This window comes from Pongo abelii, chromosome 16 (assembly GCF_028885655.2).
Source record: "Pongo abelii isolate AG06213 chromosome 16, NHGRI_mPonAbe1-v2.0_pri, whole genome shotgun sequence".
NCBI classification, from domain to species: domain Eukaryota; kingdom Metazoa; phylum Chordata; class Mammalia; order Primates; family Hominidae; genus Pongo; species Pongo abelii.
Window position 1 is genome coordinate 23,831,677 of NC_072001.2, and position 17,106 is coordinate 23,848,782.

A 17,106-nucleotide genomic window follows, 5' to 3' on the forward strand; every position below is an offset into this window, starting at 1 on the left:
GCTATCTGAATTTCCTATAAAACTCCACAGCAACCAAACAAAAACTGTTGGAAGCAATTAAGTTGAACTTGGATTAAATTTTTACATGTATCCTAATGTCAGCAACAAGATTTTGGAATTAAATGTTTGTGGTTTTCAGTGTTCTTATTAATTTAGAAATATTCCATTGTCCACTTTGGATTAGTGAGGAAATAGAGTTGCATTTTCTGGATATTGTTGTAATATATCAACAACATTCAGCAAAAGCTCCAGCTTTAAAGACCACTATTACACACGAAGGCAGAAGGAAGCCTGTTGCATACTGAATGTGCTAGCTGGTGATTATACACACTTAAATCCTCTTGACTGATGAATAACCACCCTCTCCATGAGAAGGCACTCCTACCGGAAGCTGGCATGTAACAGTGTTAGAGGAAAGTTACACCTAATGAGCAATTCAGAGCCACTCACTCAGTTAACTCTGATGTCAAAAAAATCACATGCCCCAGTTTGATCCTCCCTTCATCCAACAAAACTTAGTACTAAATAGCATGATTTTAACAGGGATTAATGTTTTAATCTATATAGAGAATAATTAGCAAAACAACAACTTGAGTTTTGTTCTGTTAAGTATATTAAAGACCGAATGTAGCTTTCTTAATGTCTGAAATAAATCTGGAAACAACAAATCTAGACATCTACTTAGTTTGTAACTTAGGTAAAATGAGTTTAATTTGAAATTAAATAGTTGAACAAATCAAAATAGGGCAAAAACATTGAAATAACTGTAATTAATTTGGAAATATTTGATAGCAGAGGGGAATGGTGGTTACTCAGATTTGCACTAGGAGGAGGCTTTACTTTGGTGGATAAAATAGCATAAAATATGTCTAATATTGAATATCAGCAATTAAATTTCATATATTTTTATGAAATGATTAGTATGGTGTTATCGATATAAACTGAAGTATGTATCTTAAAATAACCCCAGAAGAATAGATACATTGCAACGACTGAACATGGTGTTATTTGACAAAACAAATAATGTATAGAAGTTGGCTTATTTCATTTGTAGCAACTCAGCATAATTCTATCTAGTAAGAGGTGTATAGAGGATAAATAAATGCAGAAACATTACAAGGCAAAGTAACTTCCAAGAACAAAGCCAGTTTTTATATTATTATTGAAAATAATAATGAAGTGAAGATATATATATATATAAAATCATATATGTATATATTTTAGTTTATTAGTGATTATTTAGAAAAGGTCTCACAAACATTTTAGGATATAAAAGTACTGTATATCCTAAGAGAGGCTATCATGTTATACTCAGTCAATATGTACTCTAATAAGATGAACACATTTGGCTGCAGTACCATGGAAATAATAATAATAATCTCCCCTTGGAACAAGACATGGTTTTTCAGGTTTTCCTTTCATCATATCAGAGTCTGAAAAATGCTTGGACCCCTAACAGACACATTCAATAAATATTTGTTGAATGAATGAAAAAAATATATACTCTGTCATATATTCTACTTAAATGTCAATACAGTAAGAAGAGTTTAGGAGAGTTATTCTCTCCATTATTCTCAACTAAAGATATCATGTGGCCTGTATGGCAGAAATGTCTCTTCAGAACCTTTAGCCTTTGATTCTATAATGAACTCAAAAACAACTTTGATGTTAATGTCTGAAATCAGGAACTCTATTATTATCATTGTATTTCAGATTAGAGTTCAAAATCTGCTTGAGGTTTGATTATCTGCTTGGTGTCCAGAATCAGAGCAGAACCAAGATTCCTTGTCATGTCTCCAACTGGAGAGGAGGAATTTTCTAGTCCCTGTCAACTGAGGGTGCTGCATTTATTCCTGGGCCTATGTAGACAGCTTAGATTCAGCTTTTTGCTTGAAAGCACATACAGATCTTATTGCCCGGCCCTGCAACAGGAGCACTGACATCCAAGCACCTGGAGGATCTCAATACATGCAGAAATGCACTTGATAAAATTCAACATTTGTTAGTTACAGTTATAAAGATCTTAGCAAATCAGAAAGATAAGGAACACTTTCAAGTTGACAAAACCTACAGTGAATATAATACTAAATTTTGAAAGACTGATGAGTACCCCCTAAGGTTGAGAACTAGGTAAGGATGTCTTTTCTCACCATTTCTATTCAACATTAGGCTGAGGTCTTAGTGAAAATAATAAGGGAAGAAAAAGAGATAGAGGCATGCAAACTGGGAAAAACAAAACTGTCTTTATTAACAGATGTTATAATTAGCTATTTAGAAAATCTCAAAAAGGCTACAAAAATGCTAAACTGATTTAAACGTGAAAGTTCTATGATCAGAGAATGCCATGTCAGCATATATATGTAATATATGTTTATATTATATATATGTTTATATATGTATAATCACACCCTTGTAGATGAGCTAAAAATAACTGAAAATTGAAATTAAAAAACATAATACCATTTGCAATATATCAAAAACATGAAATTATTCAGAATAGATCTAGTAAAATATAAGCAAGGTTTGTGTGCTGGAAATTAAAGATCGTTGATAAAAAATCAACATAAAAATAAAGCAATGGAGAGATACACTATGTTTATGGAATAAAAGACTGAATAGTATTTAAATCTCAATTCTACCCAAAATTAATTTATAAATTCAATTCAGTCCCTATCAGAATCCCATCGGGTATTTTTGTTGAATTGACAAGCTGATTTGAAAACTTATATGAAAATGCAAACCTTGAGAATAACTAAAACAATATTTTAAAAGAACAAATGTGGAGGATTCATACGGTTTGACTTAAAGTCACACTATAAAGCTATAGTAAGATAAGATTGCGTTGAGATAAAGTATAGAAATGTACAGAATAATTTGGAACAGAATATAGTGTCTAAACATGGATCCGCACATATATAGTCAACTAGTATTCTACAGTGATTGATTCTCAATGGTGAAAGAAGAGAGTTTTTTACAAATGATGCTTGATTAACTTGGTGATCATATGAAAAAAGATGAGTCTTGACCTTCACCTTTCTTGTTATAAGAAATATTAAGTTGAAATAGATCAGAGACCTGAATGTAACATGTAAAACTCTAGAACTTCTAGAAGAAAATATTTGAGAAAATCTTTATGAACATGGTTAGGAAAAGATTTCTTAGATAAGGCAAGAAAATGGGATAAATAATAAAAATTAAAAATAGAAAAATTGGACTTTATAAAAATTAAGAACTCCTGCTGTTAAAAATCACCATTAAGAAAATTAAAAGATAATCCACAGAGTGGGAGAAAATATTTGCGAATCATATATCAGATAAGGAATTTGTATCCAGAATATACAAAGAATTCTTACAACTCAAGAAGCCAAACAATTTGGTTAAAAAAATTAGGTAAAATATTTGAAAAGACACTTCACCAAAAAACAATGATAGTGATGACAAACAAAAAGATGATCAACATTATTAATCATTAGGGGAATGCAAATTAAAATCTTAAGGAAATATCACTATTTATTGGAGCATTTAAAATAAAAATAAAGATAAGATAACAAAACCATGTTCTGGTAAGGATGAACAACCCAACGCTCATATGTTTTTGATGAGAATGTAAATTACTATAGCCACTTTGGAAAGCAGATTAGCACTTTATGTTATAAATTCATACATGCACTTATTGTATGACTGAGGAATTCCATTTCCAGGTTTTTACCAAGGAAAATAAAAATGTAAGTCTCTACAGTATCTGTACATGAATGTTTATAGCAATTTTCTATGGAACAACCCCAAACTGAAAACAACTGTAGTGTCCATTAATTGGTAAATAAATAAACTCATTGGGGCATATCCATGCAATGAAATACTATTTAACCAAAAAAAAAAGTAATGAAGTACTAATACATATAAAGACAAGACTTACTTTAAAATGCATTATGCTAATAAAAATGTTAGATTTTTACTTACTTCTTCATGTATGATTTCCTTTATATGAAATTCTAGAAAACACAAAACTATAAGGACAAAAATTCATTTAAAGATTCCCAGTCAGGAGTTCAAAACCAGCCTGGCCAACATGGTGAAACCCTGTCCCTACTAAAAATACAAAAATTAGCCAGGCGTGGTGGTGGGCACCTGCAGTCCCAGCTACTTGGGAGGCTGAGGCAGGAGAATGGCTGGAACCTTGGAGGCGGAGGTTGCAGTGAGCTGAGATCGTGCCACTGCACTCCAGCCTGGGCACAGAAGCTGGGCATGGTAGAAAGGAATTGACTATGTAGGGGCACCAGAGGAGTTTCTGGCTGGGATTGTTGTAAGGGTTGAATGTGGTAGGGCCTATGTAACTATGCTTTTATCAAAACTTGCTGAACTGTGCAAGTAGAATTAGTGAATGTCACCTTCTGAAATTCTGCAGTAAAGTTGAATAAAAGGAGACTTCCAAACCTATATTTTTGAGAGCCAGTTTTGAATCATAAGTCCAACAAAGTTTACCTTATATGGTTCTCACCTCTTTCCATTTTTTCACAATATCTATGGGTTGCCATCTCCATTTCTTTTCTGTGAACTCCCAGCACTATGCACAAGTTTTATAATTCTCCACCATGTTAATTGTAACAGAAAGCATTTTGAATTAGCTCAACTAACCATGTTCCAAAAACAGATGTTCTGTTTTATAGTGTACATGTATTAATGTATGTATTAATATGTTAAAATATTAATGTAACAATAATTATATTACTAATATATTCATTATACAATATATTAATTATATAAATATAAATATATTAATAATACATTGATTATATAAGTATTGGTATAAATATATTAATATATAAATATATTAATATGTTAATAAGATAACTATTAATATAAATATATTAATATTGTGTGCATATATATAAATTCTCATGACAAAATTTTGTGTAACATAAAAGGATAGGAAGAGGAAAATGAAGATCTGCTTTTTTTCCCTCCAATCAAATCCTTCAACTGGGGGCAATTGTTGTTAATACATAGTTTTCTGAACATTTGCATAAGTAGGGCAGTTGTATAGTAGGGCAACATATTTTTTTGTCACATGGCATTATGTGTAAGGGAACTTAACATGTCAGCTTATATAGATGGATTTCAATCTTATGATTGTGACATGTACAAAATAGAGCAAATATACTGTAATTTGTTTAGTCATTTCTCTATTGTTGAACACTTACTTAGTAGTTTTCCAATTTTGATAGTTTCCATTGCAGTGCCAAAATAGATCCTATTAGATGTTTATTTCTAAAGATAACAGCTAAAGTACAGGTATTATATTTGGGCTCACCTGCTATCTAAGTAAATAGCCTATTACGTGCTACATAGGTGCTGTACCTGTGTATGAATAAAAACACATCATAGAAATCAGCAAGGAAATCCTTTTTTCTTAAACACTGGATGAGATTGCTCCAAGCTTTCACTGAACACTTTCTTAAAAATCCTCCTCAGGATTTTTCCAAATTATCTGTAGGCTTATAATTTTGTGGTCATTCTCCTCCTACCCCCCCCCCACTTCCCACTTCCTCTGATTTAACTTCGTTTCAAAATTATGCAACTGTTCTGTGTAGGGTTCTTTTTCTAATTATTTTGGCCTATCATGTAACAAACACAGCATTTTCCTTAGTGTTCATAAAATCAAAATTCTTACTCATGCTATGTGTGTTTTAACTGAACTTACTCAAGTTTTTGAGGGCCAGAAAAATGTATACAACTGACCACTGTAGCACTGCCAACACCTCAAGTTGTGTGTTAGCCATCCTCCTTAAAATCATAAAGTTCCTTGGCCTGGTCTGGATTCTAGCTTCAGTCTGCCGTCGTCTGTTGCAGACTGCATTTCTACTTCTCTTTCTTATTTATTCTTCACCTCTTTTCTCCCTTTTCTGTTTCTTTTGTTTCAGGAACAGCAAAAATAACAAGAACATATTTCTCCCACTGCTCTACACAGAACATTTAAGCTTCACTCGGCTAAATTGTGTAACTACAAATTTAACCCAACGCACTTTACAAACTCAAGGGCTGGGCTAAAACACAAGTGAGTAGTAGCCCATATGTAGTGGCCTACAAATATTGGCCATTTGTAATGGCCTCACACCATTTAGTTGAAAGAGATGGTGTCCTCTTCAATCTCTATCTGGTTGAGGGAGCAGGGAGCTCACAGTCTGATAATGTACAGACCTTTTGAGACACCAGTGGACTACCATGTAACAGAAGAAGAGTCGAGGGAACACTAAGCAGGGTAGGATTAATTCTGCTTTGAGGTAGTCCCAAAGATTGCCAAGAGGAGGCAATACCCAAAGATAAGTCACATGAGTCACAGGTGAGGATGGTTTTCTATGAAAGGTAGAAGCCCTGTAAATTTGAGAAGGAAAATATTCTGGGAGACATCTGCTACCCTGCTGATCAAGAGTCTACTCAGTAAAATTTCACTAGTTTTTTGACTTCAACAATAAATCATCAATCTAATGTAGGTGGGCTCTACCATTCACAGCAAGTGCACACTACTGTTCAGGTAGACCCAAAGCACAGGAAAAGCAGAAATAGTGCCATTGCCATTATATAACTACACTATATTACAAACCTCAGCTTCCATTTTTGAAATATTTTTTTCTGTCAATACCAGCAGTGAAAATTAGACTGTGCACAGGTTAAACATGCTTTGGAGAGCTACAAATCTGGTAACAGAAATAATAAAATGTTTCAGATCTGCAAATAATTTCAGTTGTCTGTTTGATTGATCAGGAGTCATGGCACAGAAAGGAAAAAAAGGAAGTAAAATTAAGGAATATGTCCAGATGAAAGAGAAGTACCACGTGCCTACCACTCCCTTTCTGCCCAAAGTACCAATATCTCTTATTAAATAAACTGCATTTTACTCTATTTATAGAAAAGGATGCTCTGGAACTAGGAACTGCATTTCTATGATACCTGGGAACAGAATAAAAAACATAACTACAAAAACTGCAATATAAAAGCTACTGTAGAAAACAGAAAATATGAGTCAAAACATTTCAGCTGAAGAAATTCTTCCCCCCAAACCAACTAGGAAGAAAGATAAACTGCAATAAAACTCTCCAGACTGAATTAAATATCCTCAAATAAGCATCTGAAGATAATAAAATTCAAGAAATTTAACACTGAAGTAATATTTTCATCTAATCTATGTAGTCCGTATTCCATGTCTAGAATCACATACTGCATTTAGTTTTTATATCTCTTTCACCTTCTTTATTCTATCAGCATTTCTCTGCCTTTCTTTATCAAGGCATTGGGAGTTTTGAAAAATTCAGGCTAGTAATTTTACAGAATGTTTCTTCATTTGAGCTTGATTGATGTGTTCTCATGATTAGACTCGGTTATACAGCTGCAAATGGAATAATGCAGCAGTGATGTGGTGTCCTTCTTGGGGTACCATAGTCCCCAAATGCAAGACATCTACATGCCTCTTATTGGTGAGGTTACTTTGCAGCAAAAGGTGAAAGTGTCATTTGCATTCTTCACTGTTTAGTTAGTACTTTTCTCCTTGTAATGAATAGCAGTCTGAGGAGATACTTTGAGAACATGCAAGCAGCCTGCTTCTCATCCAGCTCTTCCCAAAGATAAGTATTCTCCTGATACTTCTTGCCTAAATTATTCTTTACCACCATAGTTGCAAATGGTATTCCCCGCCCCACCTCCCTCCACCCGGCCAGTCCATGACTCTTCCTTTCACATGTGTCAGCTGGCATACTAATTTAAAGAAATGTTCTCTTTTCTCTTCTGCCTATTTATCCATTTATGTATGCATGTATCTGTTTGTTTGCTTATTATAATAAACAAATACTTTCCTACTTTATTTAATCATCCTATTTTATGTAATTGTTACAATCATTGCAATCCTCATTTATTTTGGTACTCAAATTGTCCCTGGATTTGGTCAGTGGGAATCCCTTGAAGCTATGGCCTATTTCTTTTTGACATGTCCCTGTTGTTTTCCTGAGCACTCCCTTTCTTTCTGGCACAAAAAGGTGTTCCAGTTTCATCATGCACCTTCTTTGTCCCAGCCCTGGAACCAGACATTGCTCCAAGAGGCTCTTGTTCCTTTCAGTAGGGACAGGTATTAAAAACCATCTGGGCACAAAATTCGCTTATGGCTCTTAAGGTATAAGTGCTTCTTTTGTGGGTAGAATTAGGAGAAAAATAATACATATATAGTATGTATATATATATACATGTAAGTATATATGTGTATTGTGCATACATATCTATCTGTCTCATACTGAGACTCTAGTCTGTTTGCTTAGCTACATTTGACTTAGGTGCCAGTTTCAGCCAGAATTAGGAGAGGGAAGACATGAGGGAGGAGGGAGAGTGAGAGAGAGAGAGAGAGAAAGAATTCCTCAGGATCACTTATAAAGTGATTTCTAGAAGCAGTGAGTAGGAGTGGTTGCATTTTACTTCTGGACTCTGAGCATTAACTTTTCCCATTCATGTCTATAAAGATGTTTTCTGTTCAAATGCCAACCTTCAACCAGGCTTCGATGTGGGGAGGGAAGAGTTTTCAATTCATCTGCACCTATTTGCTTTTCAATGTCTCCTGCATTTTACTGTATCCTATAAAACCACTACCCAGGTACAGGTACCTGGTCTGTGCTCACTTCGCTTTAGAAATAAAAATTATAAGGTAGAACTGAAAAGATAGTGTTTGAATAAATGGTTTAATAATGCCCAGATGGGCCGGGCGCAGTGGCTCAAGCCTGTAATCCCAGCTCTTTGGGAGGCCAAGGCGGGTGAATCACGAGGTCAGGAGTTAGAGACCATCCTGGCTAACATGGTGAAACCCCGTCTCTACTGAAAAAAAAAATATATATATACAAAAAATTAGCCAGGCGTGGTGGCGGGCACCTGTAATCCCAGCTACTCAGGAGGCTGAGGCAGGAGAATGGTGTGAACCCTGGAGGCAGAGCTTGCAGTGAGCCGAGATCACGCCACTGCACTCCAGCCTGGGCAACAGAGCGAGACTCCGTCTCAAAAAAAAAAAAAAAAGAAAAAGAATGCCTAGACCAACTCAGAGAAAAATGAACACTGTATAGATTATGTTATGCCCACAGATCACTGTGATAAAACTCCATGGCCGGGTGCGGTGGCTCAAGCCTGTAATCCCAGCACTTTGGGAGGCCGAGGCGGGCAGATCATGAGGTCAGGAGATCGAGACCATCCTGGCTAACGTGGTGAAACCCCGTCTCTACTAAAAATACAAAAAATTAGCCGGGCGTGGTGGTGGGCACCTGTAGTCCCAGCTACTCGGGAGGCTGATCCAGGAGAATGGTGTGAACCCGGGAGGCGGAGCTTGCAGTGAGCCGAGATCACAACACTGCACTCCAGACTGGGCGACAGAGCGAGACTCTGTCTCAAAAAATAAATAAATAAATAAAATAAAAAATAAAAAAAGACTCCATGAACAAACCTTTAATAGTGTGCACATTGTGTGGCCAATTCATTTGCCATTTCAAGATGTGCAGCCACTCAAAGGATTTAAATCAAGAAGGATTTCACAGGATCTATGATACAGTCTTTTGTTAAACCACTTTAGATAGTCATTTTATTTTCTCATTTTACTTTTAGCAAGCACAGAACAGGTGAGAAACACAGCTGGAATGGAACAAAGGAAGATTTGATACTTTTTTTAGAAGCTTTTACAATAGAATCTGTTCTTTAATGGATAGCGTTATGAGAGAAAATAAGATTATAATGGAATAAAAAGTGGTCTAATGTTCATCATTCAGTTTAGTGGATATGTTACAAGATTATTTCTAAAATCTTTTGTAGATAAAACTAGATGCCTTTCTTGATTCTGTGACTGGTATTACTCTATCATCATTTCTGAGCCCTTTACTAAAAATTTTTACTGAACATACTAAAGCATATTATGTAAAAGATAGTGAGCTATGATGCAAGATACTATGCAACGTGCCCCTCAATATTATGACTACCTCTCCACCTATTTATACATAGAATTTACGTGGTTTAAACAGATTGGCAAATACTATAATTATTATAAAATGATTTTTCAAAATCTGTATTTGTATCTAACAAAATACTAAAAAAGAACTGTGTCAAAATAAAATATTAGAATTTCATAAGTCTTTTGTGCCTAGAAATTGCTGAGATGTAAACCTTTTTTCATGAATGCTTTCTCTACTGACTCCTCCTCCCCCTGAGTTGATGAGTACTCTGCCCCTTGCTCTTTGTGCTAAACACAGACAAGAGTGAGTGGTGGTGGTCCCTAAGAAATAACTAGATTACAAACATTATTGCATTATCTTTCATAGAAGCCGTAACATTCAGGGGATGGTAATTCATAGGTAGATATAAAGTATATAAGGAAACAACAAAGAAGACGCTTCTGTAGAGCTTAGAGAGAGACTAAGAAGATCTGAGACAGGAGGAGTATAAGAGAAAACAGGAAGCTGACTTGTGGATCTGAGGAAAAGCCCTAAAGATGGGTCTGAATTACAGGGACTGCAGCCAGGTGAGTGGGTAATCCTGTGTTAGAACCATCCTGAGGCTCACAGTCTTCTCACTCCGGACCAAGGGAGTGATGCATTTTTAGTAGAGATGGGGTTTCACCATGTTGGCCAGGCTGGTCTCAAACTCCTGACCTCAAGTGATTTGCCCGTCTCAGCCTTCCAAAGTGCTGGGATTACAGGCATGAACCACCATGCCCAGCCAGTTATTTTTAAATGTACAGTTAATTTTTTTTTTTTTTACTATAGTCACTCTGTAGTGCTAGCAACTAGTACGTCTTATTCATTCTTTCTATTTTTTTTGTACCCATTAACCATCCAACCAACTACCCTTCCCAGCCTCTGGTAACCATCCTTCTGCTCTCTGTCTCCATGAGTTCAATTGGTTTAAGTTTTAGCTCCCACAAATAAGTGAAAACATGCAAAGTTTGTCTTTCTGTGCCTTGCTTATTTCACCTAACAATGACCTCCAGTTCCATCCATGTTGTTGCAAATGACAGCATCTCATTCTTTTTACCGGATGAATAGTACTCTATTGTGAGTATATGTACCACACATCATTTATCCAGTCATCTGTTAATGGACACTTAGGTTGCTTCCCAATCTTGGTTATTGTGAATGGTGCTGCAACGAACATGAGAGAGCAGATATATTTTCGGTAATTGGATATGTACTTAGGAGTAGAATTGCAGGATCATATGGTAGCTCTATTTTTAGTTTTTTGAGGAACCTCCAAACTGTTCTCCATAGAGGTTGTACTAATTTACATTCCCACCAATGGTGTATGAGGGTTCAACCTGGGGAGCTTTTTAAACACACCAATGCCTGGTCTCATTTGGATCTGACTTTTGGGGCTGGGGCCTCGACTTCTGCTCCCCAGGGAACTTTGGTGTGCACCAGCATTGGGACACATCAGACTGTGGACTCTCCCTAAGGTGGCCCCAGACAGGAGTGGTAACCCTTTCCATCCAGGGGCTTTTGGAAATGTGGGAAGGTATTCTTGGTTGTCATGTCAACCAGGTAGGGCTCCTGGCATTTTGTGTATCAGGGAGGCCCAGTATCCTGCAGATCAGCCCTGTGCAGTGGAGAATGGTTCTGGCCCAGATGCCAATAGCATCCCTATGGGTCCTGCACATTCTCCAGCCAGGACTGGGAGTCCTGTACTCCAATGCTGGTACAGCATTCCCCCAGTTTTCCCCTTCTTCTAAAAATTAGGCTGTCTGTGGTTCCAGCGAGCTTGATCACAGGCCATCAGTTCCTGGGGGAGCTGGCCTTTGACAGGGGCTAGGTGGAACTTGCCCAGCAGGTCTGATGTTGGCCATTTCAACCTTTTAAATAATGCCATCAATTTCTTTAAATAAGCAGATGTTGGTGGATACCTAGTATGCAACTTCCTCAATTTGGGGAACTCACAGATCTGAGACTCTGTCTCACGCAACCTGTCCAGAACAGTGCAATTTCCCTGAGTGGTATTTCTAATATCCCCTCTGACTTTCTGGTGTCATTCTAAGGACACTGAAAGCACAAGTCTGGCTGATCTCTGTTGCATTGTCCTGTGTTGTGGGACTCTTAGGATTTTTAGGTCTCAAATTCCAGACAACATCCCCCAAAATGTACTCAAGGAAATCTGGTGTTCACACATGGTCTAGTCTCAGTCCATCTTTCCTAGTGTGGTGTCAAATGCAAAGAAACAAAGCCTGGAAGAATGCTGAGGGATGGCCAGATTTGTAATAATGTTGTGGAGAGAACAGTTGAAACCAACACACAGGCTGATACCTGCAAAAGGAAATTATAGCATTTTTTACTATGTGTAATATTTCACAATAACAAAAGTTAAAAGAAAAAAATGGCAATAGTTTCAGGTTGTCTGCCAGCCATCTTAAAAACATTTTCCCAGGAAATCCTGACATTTAACCCTCCTAATGGATATTATAATTCCAGTGTTACCACTGAGGCAATAGGCTCTGAAGTTAGGTGACTTGGCTAATGTCACACAGCAAATAAATAGCAGGATTAGAATTTATATTCTAATTCCAAAGCTGACCCTTTGGTCTGGGTGCACCTTTGTTCTTAGGAGATAAATATTTCTTGATGTTAAGATGTTTCATTGTGATTAAACCTCTCGCACTTCTGAGAGATTGAAATCACAGAGCGTTTGGTCAGAATGTCCATGGATAGAATCAGAGCATATTAAAGTCATGGGACTTTTTGTTTGAAAGCCCTCCCTGGCCCCCAGATCTCCCCCATGATGGTCACCTGCCAGGGCTCTGACATGGCTACAGACACCTGGAATAAGAGAAGCAGGCCTTTCTCAGGTGTTCCTCCCTTTTATTGGAAGGAAGACAAGAATTCACCCTTGAATTTCCCAATTGTCTTCCTGCTGCCCGTCTGCATAGAAGAGATGGATGGATGTCTTGGGTGCTTTCAGGATCCATGAAGAGGAGTCGGCAGTGGTGTGCCCAGTGATTGACGTGATCGACTGGAACACCTTTGAATACCTGGGGAACTCCGGGGAGCCCCAGATCGGTGGTTTCGACTGGAGGCTGGTGTTCACGTGGCACACGGTTCCCGAGAGGGAGAGGATATGGATGCGATTCCCCGTTGATGTCATTGGGTCAGGAGTTGACTTCTGGGTGACTTGTTTTTTAAGCATGCCTCGTTGCATCTGGCCGACCTGTCAGCGGAGGCCCTCGGGAGGAATGGTTAGCTGTCAGCTTAACTACCTCCCCTCTTCCCACTTTTTTGTCCGGAGTATTTGCTTATTTTTATTAAACATGTCTGCTACACATGTCAATTTTATATGGGTATATTTTATTTATTTAATTTTTAAATTGTGGTAAAATATGCATCATAGAGAATTTACCATTGTAACCATTTTGAAGTATGCGATATTAGGCTGAGCATGGATTACACCACCTCTAATCCCAGCACTTTGGGAAGCCAAGGGAGGAGGATTGCTTGAGTCCAGGAGTTTCAGACCAGCCTGGGCAACATAGCAAGAACCTATCTCTACAAAAAAATAAAAATCAGCTGAGCGTGGTAGTGTGCATCTGTAGGCCTAGCTAGCTGGGAGGCTGAGATAGGAGGATTGCTTGAGTCAAGGAGTTCAAGGCTTTAGTGAGCTATGATTATGCAATTGCACTGCAGCTGGGGCGACAGAGTGAGACCCTGTCTCTATAAAAAATAAATAAATAAAATAAAGCATGCAATTTTAGCAGCATCGAGCACATTCACAGTATTGTGCAAACATGATCTTTACCTATTTCCAGGGCTTTTTCATCATCCCACACGGAAAATATCCCCACTAAGCAATAACTTCCCGTACCCCACTTCCAGCCCCTGGGAACCTCTGTTCTTTCAGGTGCCCCATGTAAGTGGAATCGTACAATATTTGTCCATTTGTACTTGGTTCTTTCACTTATCATCATGTTTTCAAGTTTCCTAGAGAACATCATTCCTTGTGATGGCTGAGTAATATTCCTTTGTACATATATGCTACATTTTGTTTATACATCCTTCTGTTGGTGGACACTTGGGTTGTCCTTTGGTTATTGTTAAATAATGCTGCTATGAACATCGGTGTACTTTTATCTGCTTGAGTCCCTGTTTTCCATTCTTTCGGGTATACACCTAGGAGTGGATTGCATTCTTGAGGAAACATCATTAGGCCCCTTTGACCCGGGGTGTGGGTGGATCCATGGCAGGTGGAGGAGCCCGCTCTGGCCAGTGGGTGAGTCAACGTCTGAGTAGAGTGGGCCCAAGGGAGGCTCAGCAGCTCTCATTCTGGAGGTGTTGAAGTGATAGCCTGGCTTCTTCCCCCCTTCCAAATTCAGAAGCAAGTGGGAGACAGATGTGGGAGTTGGGCAGAAGGAGGTCAGGACTTCAGCCTCACCACTGGTGTGTTGAAGCGGAAGTAGGCTCTTAGTTCTGCATTCACATTTGGCATTTGGGCTTCTGAATCCTTTCACCAGAGTCCTGACCTTAAGATGACCCGCTGCTGGCTGGAGTGGAGCAAGCAAGGAGAGTGTCCAGAGATAAGGCTGGAGAGATGTGAGCGGGGCCAAGGGAAGGGATTTGGACTTGACCCTGAGCAGGTAGAAGCCACTGAAGGGATCCGAGAAGGAAGTGACCTGAGTATGTGCCACGTGCCAAGTGGTGAGGGCCCTGGAGGGACTGTTGTGGGCAGGGATACCATTAGGAGGCTCTGCAGTCCTCCAGGTCAGAAACAATGGTTCAGGAGATGGTGGGCACTGTGGATTCCAGAGATGGTAAGATGGAAGAACTGGAAGAAATTGAGTGGGAAGTGGGGAAGGAAGGAATTGAGAATGGCACCCAGGCTTCTATAGGAGCCCTTAGTGAGAACATCTTGCTCAATCCCTCACTGAACAGGTTTGGAAACTGAGACACAGAGTAGGAGGCTCTAATCCAGGCTACTTAGGCAGCCTGTAATGAATTCATGGGGGGCCATGAATTCTGATTGCCCCCTTACCCCACATGCTCAGGGCACCTATCCTACCCATCCCATAATATCCCTGTGCCTCAGTTATCTCATCTGTATAATAAGTACCAGCATATCCACCCTGCCTATTTCCTAGATTTTTAGGATAATCACACATGAAGGTGCTTTGTAGTCTGGAACCTTCCCTTCCACTGGGGATGTTGCTGTTGTCTTCTCAGTTGGCCCCACGCTTGGAGTCCAGGGCAGGCCCCGATGCTGCAGGATGTTAACATTTTTAGTGGTTGTGCTCTCAATGTTCTCTTTCCCTATTTCTTTTTTTTTCAAGTTGGGGTCTCGCTCTGTCACCCAGGCTGGAGTGCAGTGGCATGATCTTCGCTCACTGCAACCTCTGCCTCCTGGATTCAAGTGATTCTCCTGCCTCAGCCTCCTGAGTAGCTGGGATTACAGGAGCGGGCCACCACACCTGGCTAATTTTTGCATTTTTTTTTAGTAGAGACAGGTTTTCGCCATATTGTCCAGGCTGGTCTTGAACTCCTGACCTCAGCAGATCCGCCTGCCTCGGCCTCCCAAAGTGCTGGGATTACAGGCGTGAGCCACTGCACCCGGCCGCCCTTTGCCCATTTATTAATGGGATTATTGGTTTGTTTTTGACCACTGATTTGTTTGAGTTCCTTGTATTTTATGGATGTTAATCTCCTGCCAAATGAGTAGTTTACAAATATTTTCTCCCATTCAAAAGGGTGCCTTGTCACTCTGTTGATTATTTCATTTGCTTTGCAGAAGGATTTGTTTTTAATATAGTACTATTTGCCTATTTTTGTAGCCTGTGATTTTGAGGTCTTAGTCATAAAGCTTTTGCCTAGACTAATGTCCTGAACAATTTTCCTTATGTTTTCTTCTAATATTTTTAGTAGTTTTGGGCCTATATTCATCTTGAACTGGTTTTTCTATATGATGAGAGATAGAGGTCCAGTTTCATTCTTCTTCTGGTTATCCAGTTTTCCCAGCACCATTTCTTGAAGAAGGTATCCTTTCCCCAGTGTTTATTCTTTACCGCTTTGCCAAAGATCAGTTGGCTGTAAATATATGGATTTATTTCTAGATTCTCTATTGTGTTCCATTGGTGTATGTGTCTGTTTTTATGCCAATACCATGTTTTCTTATTCCCTGTGGCTTTGTAATATATTTTGAAGTCAGATAGTGCAATTCCTCCAGCTTTGCTGTTTTTGCTCAGTATTCCTTTGGTTAGCCAGGCTCTTTCTTGGTTACACGCAAATTTTAGAATTTTTTTTTCTATTTCTGTAAAAAAAAAAATTGGTGTTTTGATAGGGATTGCATTGAATCTGCAGATTGCTTTTTGCAGTATGTCCATTTTAATGATATTAAATTGAAGAGGACACAAACAAGTAGAAAGGCATACCATGCTCCTGGATCAAAAGAATTAATTATTCTTAGTTTAGACATGCAGCTACCTTATGCTAAGGACACAGTAAACTTAACTGCCATTACAACAAACCGCAAATCTAGGATACCAGGGTCTTTAAGACCAAAATAATGCTATTCCTTATTATACTCAAAGCAGTGTGAGAGGGAAAACATGTTGTGTTCTTTATCTCTCACAGTGACTATGGGAAGTCAGTGGGAGTTGTTTCATGTGGATAATTCAAGAAATAAAGGTTCCAGTGGCTATGTACTTAGAAATGGGATTCTGTGATAACACCTAATATTTTATGTAGTTTAAACCACTTTTTTCTTGGAGAATGGATATTAAAAGTGGAAGAAGGGGTGACTTTTTACTGGTTGTCTTATATTTGTTTACAGTATGGATTTGATGCCATAAGCTTGTGCTATTTTTTATGTTTATTAATATTGGTATAATAATTTATCATTTCCAGTATTTTCAACAATTCTGAATATCTTATATAACATGTTTTTATATTGGATCATAAAGCTCTTCAATAACTATATGCACTTTTGTTTATCAATCATTAGCACTTAATTTAAGTACTTGTGTATACAAAAATAACAGAAAAATAAAATTGAAAAAAGGAAGGAGGGGAGATAGAAAGGAACGGAGGCCTCTAACCAAATGGCTTTGGAAAGAATAAATCAGTCAGTCCC

The 17,106-nt window shown here is 38.2% G+C and overlaps 1 pseudogene; it reads left to right on the forward strand.

Annotated features, from left to right (window-relative positions):
* The window catches only part of LOC129050023 (U3 small nucleolar ribonucleoprotein protein MPP10-like), a 75,479-nt pseudogene that overhangs the window by 19,322 nt on the left and 39,051 nt on the right, over nt 1–17,106 (forward strand).